The sequence below is a fragment of the Vanellus vanellus genome (genome assembly GCF_965231255.1).
Source record: "Vanellus vanellus genome assembly, chromosome: 15".
Classification (NCBI taxonomy): Eukaryota; Metazoa; Chordata; class Aves; order Charadriiformes; family Charadriidae; genus Vanellus; species Vanellus vanellus.
In genome coordinates this window covers 15,298,713-15,307,165 of record NC_138920.1, presented here as the reverse complement: position 1 = coordinate 15,307,165, position 8,453 = coordinate 15,298,713, and positions in this window count along the sequence as shown.

The following is an 8,453-nucleotide window of genomic DNA, read 5'->3' as shown; positions in this document are numbered from 1 at the left end:
ACTGTTAAATTTCAGTAACCCTTTTAAGAAAGGTTTATCAGCAATCAGCGATTTAAACAGAAATCAAGGAACATTTCGATGTCCATTATTAGAATTTGATTGTAATGGCTTAGTGACCTCTAGTTGTAGAGCCCTCTTTCATTTCATGCCAGCAGAATCTTGGTCAGTATGGAGTACTGTATCTTTAATTTTCCTGATGTGTTTTTTTTGTGAAGTTCACAGGAATGGCAATTTCAGTGAACACTATTCATTGTTCTGTAGAGTGGTACTGGACTTGAATCTCAGTGTCATCTTCTAAAGAGCATTATAATAAAGCAAAGAGATATGGAGCAGAATGGTGTTCAGCCCTTTTTCAGGAGACTTCAGTAAATTTTAAAGCCATGTGCATTAGTATAGCTTATGTGGCCTTTTGAATAAAGTTAGTTCTTAGTGTAGTTAGCATCACGGAGTAAACTCAAAATGGGGTGCTTCGTGATTAAGAAAGTTGGAAAGTATTGTTATGAGTATGAAATTGTCTTGTCGGAGGAGAGTAACTGACATTAACAAGATGACGATATGTCCTGACATGCTGGTGTCAAGCATATTCTTCACTACCAGTAATGAGGGAGAAAGGAAGCTGCCAGTGTTGACAATAGAACCAAAACCAGCTGGTTTATCTTTATACTTCATTGGAGTTTCATAGTCTGACTTTAAATGCTAATTTAAAATTTATTTGATTTAGGAACAGTTTTAAGATAACAGTGGTTGCCTCCTTTACTTAAAGAGAACTATAAAATAGAAATAAAAGTGGTTGCAAATAGATGTACTTGGACCTTTTTATTAGCTTGTCTAAAAATGCGCTGATCACAGGAGAAAAGGTAACTTTTAAAGCAGTTTTTCTTTCCAAGAAGTGAGACTTCTCTGATGAATCCTCCAGCTGGTGGTGATGCTTCACATTCAGATTCCAGTTTCCTTCATTAGCCAAACAGCAAAGTGAGTACTTTGGATGATTCATGACTGCACTAAGCTTTATGTAAATTTAAAATGTCTTTTATTATGTTCTTGGTCAGCAGGACTGAATCCTACCTGCCTTGTAGAAGTAACTATTGATTTTTATTTTAGTTTTTTTTCCCCCCAAAAAAGTGGGCTGGTTAATGGCACTGGTATTTTTCCACTGATTCACATTCTTGCCATAACGTCCTGCATTAAGGGCTGATCTGTGTGTTGGATGCAAAGTTTTCAGCTGGGATTGCTTCAAGGAAAGTGGGATATGCTGGTTCTGGAGGGAGGCTTTTGGCCTTCTGTTCTGACAGCATATGGAGGCCAATGACCTAGAAACGTACAAAGTACCATGGAAAGCAATAGTGCGTATTCTGAATTTCAAGCTGAGCACAATCAGCAATGGCTGATAGAAAAAGTGGAGTCTATAGATCATAAAATATCAGTCACTGACTTGAGGGAGGACAGATCACCATTATGATGTCCAGCTCGCTTCTGCTGGGTAAACGTTCCTTTGTCCCTTCACAAGCTGTCGTCTTTGTGCTCTCATCCCAGTGACATGAGCAAGTTCAGTTTAAGCTGTTTTACCATTATATAGCTGTTCCGTATGCTGTTGTAGCAGATGCAGGCCCAGAAGTGGGTTTCCTGGGGTTCACAGCTCACTGATTTTAAGGAACCAAACATTTGTGCCCTCTGAGGTGGCTGAGAGCAGGCAGTGGGGATGTGTCCTGGTTTCCCTTATCTACCTTTTCCAGTGGGTCTATCAACAGGCGCTCTGCCTTTTGCAACACGCTTTTGGCTCTTGGGAGCTGGCTGACCACCACTACCTTCCCCAAACTCCACGGGCTTAGACCAGTACAGAGGTACCCCAGTACAAAACGGGTGTCAGGCAAGGGTGAAGGCTCTTCACCGCTCCGCTGCTTTGAGGAGGGTTTGCAGGATGCGGCCAATGGCTAAAAGCTGCAGGTCCTGTAAGGAAAGCGAAGCGGAGCTGGGTTGTCCCCTTGGGAAGCTGTAAAACCCAAAGCTCTGACGTATGTGAGGTGCGATCGTTCATCATCTGTTAAGTCACTGATTTGCAAGGAGGCCAAGACACGTTGCCTGGCTCTCGGCTCCAGCTGTTTGTGCTCTGTCAGCAAGAAGCTGCATCTCATTGGTAACGCAGGAAAAGAAAGGCGAGCCGCCCCTGCGGAGCAAGGCGCTGAGGTTTGTTTTCGGTGGGATGAAACTTCACCGATTCCCTCAAATGATGCTCTGCCAATCGCTGAATTACACCACCGCTGCCACAATGGCAATGTTTAAACTGGCTAAAAATGGAAGAGATTAAATAAATACTGACAAGACCTCCTTGGAGAAGCCTACTCGCACTCGCAGTTGCTGAGAACAAGTGGGAGAGCCGGAGTCTCTCTGGCGGGGCTGGTTAGAAGGACTGCCAAGAATACAGCCGCGTTGTGCCTCACCAGGATCGCTGCTCAAGCAGGAAAATCCAGTGCTATCAGCTCTTCGCAGTTTGTAAACCGGTTTTTGTCTTTCCCTATAAGCTCTGCCAAAGCGTGCTCCCTCTGAGAGGCTGTTCGGCTTTGCTGAGGCTGTTGAATTTTACAATAGATAAATCAGCTTCTGCCAGGAAACACAGAAAGGCTGGAGTGTGTCTTTAGAAAAAAAATTTTTCCCCACTTCTGATTGAAGTGCTACTGCTTAATATCAGTAATTCTTCACTGGATTGCTCAAGTTGCCTTAAATATGGCAAAACCCACTTTTATATACATTTTTTTCCCTACTCTGCTGACATGGATGGTTAATACGTGTAAATTGCTGTGCTGGACTATATAGAGGCAGTTGTGATCAAGGTCAAACTAGGGATTTTCTTCTTTCAGAAACCTTTCTGTGCTGTCATTGCATAGAAACTTGTTACAGTTCAAGAGCGAACTGCTATTTTCACTCTGTGTTCACAAATTTCCTACTGACTCCAGCCATCGGCTGTCGCTTTTGGGGTGTGCCTCAGTGCGATACACCGGCCTTGAATTGCAAATTCAGTCTACCGAGATGGGGCTTAACCGTTCAGCTTCAGCTCCCCAGTGTTACTGCAGTACAGGCAAGAACAGAGAGAGTCTGAATCTAAATCCACTTGTGAGTCTCTTCTTGCCCACACCATGGTGTGTCTCAAAGCTGGTTGTAGAACTTGGTGTGGAGCACAGAGCGTATCAGAGAAGTGGAAGGAATACTTCTCGTGTAGCCTGGGCGGCTGGTGGTACCCAGGGTAGTTAAATTAAACCTCTGCAGAACAGGCTTACCTGTCTCCACGTCTGTTAAATGCCTGTCCACACTGTGTCGGTGGTTATGAAGGGCTTTTTTTCACCTGTGAAAGGCCACGCACGCCCTGGGCTCTGCTGGTGGTGCAGTCCAGAAAATCACCTGCCTTTCTTCGTTCGTGACCCATCTCCTTCCAGAGTTTGCAAGGCGTCGGAGGAGAAATGGCTCAGCTGTGCTTGGTCGCCGCTGCCGGTGGAACAGGAGGTGCGGCAAGAAAACTGAAGCAGACATGTTCGGATGAATTATGTCTGAATCTCAGTGCCAGTGGGAAACACTCGTGCTGCGAGTAGTTGCCCAGGACTGGTAAATCTTTCTTGGGCTGTTGACCATTTGCTTGTGTAGTCTTAACAGGAGCTAGGCTCTGCAGGCTGCCTTCCTTGGGCTGGAACTCCTCCGGATCAGTCCCGGTGCAGACCCTCGCTTGTGCTGGTTGTGGGGAAGGACTGGGGCGATGTACGCTCATACGGAAGATGCTACTTTTGGAGCTTGTGGTCAGAGGGCGCTGCGGGGGAAGAGCCTCACTTCTCCTTCCCTCCTCTAGAGGGGATTGTGTCACTGTCCGTGGCCGTTGGAGGACTGTAGCTCCCATGAGGTACGAATAGCTGGATGCAGGGCGAGAAATGTGCTCCTGCTCATGCTTGTCCGCAGCCCCGTCCTCTCCTCCGCCTTTGACTTTCATGCTGCGTTAACCCTACACGATGCAAATTCCTCTCCTCCAACCGCACACACATACTCCTTTGATTTTACTTGCTCCCTCAGGATTTTAGCCGTCCCTTTCTGTGGCTGAGTGCGCCAGGCTGGAGGGAGGCAGTTTCAAGCTCAGGCTGGAATAAATAGCAGGTTCTAGGCTGTTACGTTAACCCCTGTTATCCCGCCCCTTTGCTCTTAAACTGGTGCAACAGCCCTTTCTTTACAACGAGGAAGCAGCAGATTCATGGTCCGGAGCTGGGACACGGCTGTCCGCTCCATCACTCCTGATACATCACAGCATGAGACTGGAGACTTTCCCACTTCTGAAGCTTGAGGGTTTCTTCTCTGGGAGAAATGTGGGTCTAGAATTAGCCACTGCGTGTTGTGTGCAGCATCTGACCCAGGTTGGGGGTTCCCGACCGTGGTGAGAGCTGCGGGTGCAGCTCTGCCGTCTGCCCCTCTCTGGGAGGCTTTTGTGGAGCTGGAGAAGCAGAGGGGCTTCTCGCAGACCCCCAGCGTAGGGACGGCAAAGCCTCAGTGTCCCCGTCAGCGGTCCTCAATGCCCGACTTTGATCTTAAAAAAACACATTGAAGAGCCTCACCCTTTGGGGTGAAGGGAGGGAATTAAACTCATCCGGCTTGCTTCGAAGTCTCACGCCCAAGCACTGGTGCGGGAGCTGAAAGTTAAATGACTATTGAAATCTTTTAATGTTTCTTCTAATAGCTGGTGAGGAATGGGGAAGTGAAGATGACGCAGGTTCCACGTCTTGTTGCATAAGAGTGTTTCTTTTGTTGTTGTTCTTTGTTTGTTTTGGTTTTTTTTTTCCCCAATAAAAACTTTTGTGAGTTCATTATGAAGGTGAGTATTTGGGGGTGTTTTCATTAAAGCTGCAGGTCCTGAAGCAATGAAATTGTGGGAGAAGTTCATTTTTCAGGGGTTTGGGATTGTTTTTTTTTTCGCAAGCTAAAGTTCTATTCTTTGTAGTTTTGGAGAAGTATGACTGGGCTGTAACTGTTTAAAATTTTAATTTGCTATTTTGAAGCCAGACGGTTTATTTTGACTTGCGTTTGATTGCTTGGGGTTAGCAGTCCTTTTCTGTGGAAAAAAAGCAATATATATTTCTCTAACATCCAAATCTATTTTCTGGAACAAAACAAAGGACACTCAATGACATGGGAGCTCCAGCTTAGATTTGTAACTGGCTAATGAGAAATTGCTGAATAACGTGCTCATTTGCTGCCACTAGAAGGTAATAAATCTTCCCAAACTGCTCGGGCTCTAAGAACACGGCCGTCCAGGCTCACTATCAGCTTCCAACCCAGAAACGAAGGAGTCTCTATGGTGCAGCAGGCTTCCCTGGTGCATGGAAATCTCAAGGCTGGCTTTAATGGCTCCGAGACCATTCCCACGGCTGCTGTCGGAGGAGACATCTCCATGGAAGACCCTCCCAGTATTGCCGATCTGCTATTTTAGCTGCTTTTCTGGGGAGGTGTTTGCTGTGAGGTGGCCTCCGGGATTTGTCCTGCCGCTGACATCAATGAGTGAAGCAGCAAACAGCCGCAGGGCTGCATTGTGAGCTTCACAGCCAAAGATAAACAACTTTTCCGAAAGCAGGAGGGAGAGCCTGGCTCCCAGACCCTGCTGTGCCTCTGCTGCCCGGCCGGGCTGGCGGGGCTCCAGCCCGGGGGAACACACCTTGCTGGGACCCGCAGTTGCCCCCCGCCTGCAGAAATGGTCTCTGGCAAGAGCGTCTCGCTGCCGGCTGGCGTGGGGCGGCTTTTCTCGCTCGGGGGAAACGCAGGTCCTGCAAAATCAGGGATTTTATTGTGTTGATGTTGGCTGTGAACTCTTTTATTTATTTATTTATTTTATTTTTTTTGCTAAGCTGAATCAAAATCAGTGTGTGGGGCGAGACGCGATGGCTGATGGCCAGCTGCCTGCTGCTGCCACGGCCCGTGCCGGCTTGGAGCAGGAAGAATCCGAATCTCTCTGTTGTCAGGCTCTCCTGCCCTGCACGGAGGATCTCTGCAGCTCTCTGCTTGCCCGCTTGAAATGCAGAGCCTGGGCTGCTGTGAAGAGGGCAAAATTTAGGCAAAGGACTCAGGCAAACTTTGCAGTCGTTGACAAGGATGACTCTGTGACAGCTCGTGGTGTCCTCTGTGCTCACTCCTGACTTGCTGCTGCGGAAAAGGAACGGTTTACAAATAATTTATCTTTTGGCAACTTATGCAATTATAACTTAAAAGCCAACTCATCTAATTCCTTCTTGTCTTTTCCTCAGCCTGGCTTGGGAAAAAGAAGAAAAAAAAAAAAACCATAACAAAAAATAATCAGTGGGTGCCAAACCTTCTACTTGATGTTGTAACAATATTGGGAGCTGAAAACCAAGAGAACCGGCTGTACCCAGAGGTGCCTCTGTCTTTTCTGAACGCTTAATGAGTCAGAGGACTCACCAATCCATTGAAACAGAAAAGTTCAGACACCACAGTTCCTCTGGAGAGGAGACCGAGATGAAGTGACTCTGCAGTGCCGTACGCATATTCATGGTAGCCTTGGACTCCAAAGCCATACTACGAATAGCCTCTTTCATCTGTAGATGTAGCTGATAACCAATTCAATTTAGTTAATCCCTGCAGGTATGGGGAGCGGGAAGGCAAATCGAGGGATATATCAGCCCTGAAACGCCGTCACCTCCAGGATGGAGTCAACATCAGCTTGCTCGGTGTGTATTCACAGTGACACAAAATGCTTTGGGGGAACGGTGACAAATCTGCAAAGGACACTCCTGAGCTTAATAGGAACTTGGTGGTGTGAGCACGGGGCATGCCTGGCTTTGGTTGACCGTCCCCTTTCTCCTGAATTGATGAGATGTTCTTCCCCCTAAATGCCAGGCTAAAAACCCCCAAGGCTGTGCCATTCAGACTGCTGTGCTGATGGAGCACAGAAGTTCCTCCAGGCCTGCATCCTTGCTCGGATGTGCACCAATAGCAGATGCCAGGGAAAGCGGATAAGAAACCGTGTGTAACCTCTCCACTCACGTATTTGGGCAGCTTCCAGCACTGAAGAAAGAAATAAGCATCTGGATTACCATGTTCACTACCAAGATCTGTCCTGCATGGATTTACCTAATCCCTTTTTAAAATCTATTTAGATTTTGAGGCTTAATATCCAGTGGTGATAAATTGCACAATTTAATTTTATGCTGGTGAAGGGGAAAAAAATTTGTCTCGGGCCTCCTGACTCATTTTATGGGCTTGGCCCTGGTCTTTGTTGGGAGAACAACTACTCCGTACTCACCTTCTCTTTAATGGGTGTGATTTTACAGTGGTCCTCTGTCCTCTCAAGAGAAGATTTAGTCCATCTGGCTGTCCATCCGCCCCACAGGCAGCTTCCGAAGCACAGCTCCGCCATCCTCCCCGGACCTGGACATCACCGGCTGCCGTGCCATCCCTCCGCTCCCTTGCCCGAGTACCCTCAGGGCTTGAGAAGGGGAGATAATATATTTTTATTAGCTTCTTTTCCTTTGTTTTGTGGCTTCAGTAGAAACACTAATGTCTAATTTAAAGGGTACATTTTACAAGGTTGTTTTAAGCTTTTTTCCTCCTTTGTTTTTCATTAAAGAAGCTGGCAAGCGCTGAAATCCTTTACCTTGCTTTACCTTGTTACTGCAACAGCAAAATATTCACACTCAGGCTTGGAGCTTCACTTTAAATAGTTTTCCTTTCCCCTTTCCCCCTGCTTCCCCCTCCCCCCCTTCCCCCTTTTCCCCCTTTTTTTCCCTTTTCCTTCAGGAAGTGTGGTGGTTTAACCCCAGCTGGCAACTAGGAACACACAGCCATATAAGGTAAGGAAAAAACAAACAAACAAACAAACAAAAAAACCAACCAAACAAAAAAAACCCAAACTCATGGGTTGAGATAAAGTCAGTTTACTAGACCTGTAATGGAAGAGAAAATAATAATAATGGTAAAAGAATATACAAAATAAGTGATGCGATACGATAGGATTGCTCTCACCACCCGGTGATTGATTGCACAGCCGGTCCTGAGCAGCGCTCACGGATTTCTGCCCCTGGCCACCTCCTGGGGGGGGGGGGGGAGCATGATGTACTGGTATGGAATACCAGCAGATGAGCATGGGGTGTGTGGTATGGAATATCCCTTTGGCCAGCTCGTCCTGTCTGTGCTCCCTCTCAGCGCCTACAGGAAGCTGAAGAAGTCCTTGGCTTAATATAAACATTACTTAGCAACACCTAAAACAATATGTGTTATCAACATTATTCTCGTACTAAATCCAAAACATAGCAGGTACCAGGAAGAAAATTAATTCTATCCCAGCTGAAACCAGGACAAGAAGACATTTAACAGCCAACGAGTAAAACATCAGCAGTTTCTCCCTGGTTGAAGTGATGAATACCAGACCCAGAAAGCAAGCAATGGGGGAACCCCAGGTCTCTTGCGCACCTCCACAG